This window comes from Rousettus aegyptiacus, unplaced genomic scaffold (assembly GCF_014176215.1).
Source record: "Rousettus aegyptiacus isolate mRouAeg1 unplaced genomic scaffold, mRouAeg1.p scaffold_m13_p_12, whole genome shotgun sequence".
NCBI classification, from domain to species: domain Eukaryota; kingdom Metazoa; phylum Chordata; class Mammalia; order Chiroptera; family Pteropodidae; genus Rousettus; species Rousettus aegyptiacus.
This window is the reverse complement of record NW_023416287.1, coordinates 3,506,927-3,508,841: the sequence shown is the minus strand read 5'-3', so window position 1 is coordinate 3,508,841 and position 1,915 is coordinate 3,506,927.

The window sequence follows — 1,915 nt, the reverse complement described above, 5'->3', positions numbered from 1 at the left end:
CTGGCGCACACACGACTCTCAGCGGGTGTCAAGGACCAGGTGCGTCAGGCCCCGCCGCTGACATCACACCTGCATACTCAGGCTCTGAGCCCGCCGGACTATTTATACCCTTGGAATGTCACCAGCCTGGCTGGGAAGCAGAGACCCTTGTCATGCACCAAGCCCGCAGCCACCCCGTCTCACCCAGGGCTCCCGCGAGGACCCACTCGGCGTTATCAGACGTCCCGCCCCAAAGATAAGGAGCCTCAGCTTGGCCCCACTAATGGTATTATTTTAGGGACCACTCAGGACAGGATGGGATGGGGGCCCGGGCCATCTGTCAGCCTTTCCTTCATCAGTACGCTAAACGAGGGTCAAATAAAGGACCAGCACTTGACTAAAGGCTGGAAAACCACGCCCCCAAAGGCGCTGGGAAGGAATCTGCCCAGAGCGACTATTCCCTCCCCCTCACGGCCCCTCTGGGCGACCCGCCCACCCACGGGCGAGGTGCGGTGCCAGGTGGAGGGGCAAGAACGTTGCCGAGCTCGGTGGGGTGGGTAAGACGGCTTCTGGAAAACCTCCTCGTAGAGAGAGATCCGGTCGCGGGTCTGGTTAGGAATCCAGAGCTCAGATATGTCATTTCTCTGCTGACTCGAAATCGTTTTTATTCAGCATTTCTATAGCCTTATTAAGTCGGATGTGCACCAGCAAGGGTCTAATCCAAGGGTGCCGGCCTCAGGCGAGTGGCGGCCAGGGCCCCAGACCCCGCCCACCTCTCGGCACTGCCCCCCCCCCCGCCCCGACACACACACACACACACTTTTCTCAGGAATCGGTCCGCTCCTCGGAGCTTGCTGGTGGCATCGGATGACCATATGGGTTTGGGAGATGCGGTTTAAGGGCGGCTCACTTCCCTTTCTAGAGCAGGAAAAGCGAAGGAGACAAGCCACAGGGCTTGGGATGGAAGTCAAGGTCGGCTCACTGCCCAGTGGGAGCATGCTCCTGGGGCACCTGGGCAAACGTCTCGCTGGTGAACCCCAAATCTCCAAAGCACTGGCCAGGCGGAGCTGACCGAGAGCCTGGCTCTGCCCTCGATCCGAGACGGGGGGCCAAGGCCAGGGCCTTCTCCAAGGGCGCTCGACCCTAAGGGGCAGGGCCCGAATCCCTGGGTAACAGTCATGACACTTAGTCACCAGATTTACCAAGGAAGCTCTGCTGTGTGCCAAGCCCTGGGCCGGGCACAGGGTGCAGCCCAGTGACCTGAACAGACAAAAGCCCTCGCCCTCTGGAGCGTGAGACAGAAAACGGTCATGTGAGTAAGTCGAACATGCCGTGTTTGGGGTGGCAGTGGACGGAGAGGGCCCTGGTCGAGGTGGCTCGGGGAAGAGGCCTGCCGTCTCAGGGAATGGCCGGCGGCTGTCGGAGGGGCACCCCCGGCCCTGGGCAGAGCCAGCTGGCGCAGAGGCCCTGGGGCAGGAGGGCACCAGGCGCGGGGCGCAGCGGGGCAGGTGCTGTCCCCGAGCAGAGCGTGTGGGTGAGGGGGCGGGGCCATGGGAGGCTGATTGACGGCCCCTCGACGCTTGCAACCTGTGGACACGTGACCTCAGAAAAGGTGTCATTCTTCACCGACCATTGTCACCCACGGCGCTGCCGGCACCACAGGCACGGTCCTTGCTCCCGGCCCAACCCATCCGCCCCGTCTCCAGGCACCGGATGGGAGCGTGTTGGGGGAGGTGGGGTGCTCTACGCCCTACGGAGGCAGAGTCTCTAGGAGAAACCAGCCCCCCAGACTTTCCAGCCTCGAGCACTACAGCAGCTGTGTCCGCGCGGCCTCCCAGCACTGAGTCTGGCTCTTGGTTACCGTGGTCCGGGGCACGGGCAGGGGTGCAGGACCCGCGGGGCCCACAGTTCTTTGCTCTGACGGGTGAGCCGGGTC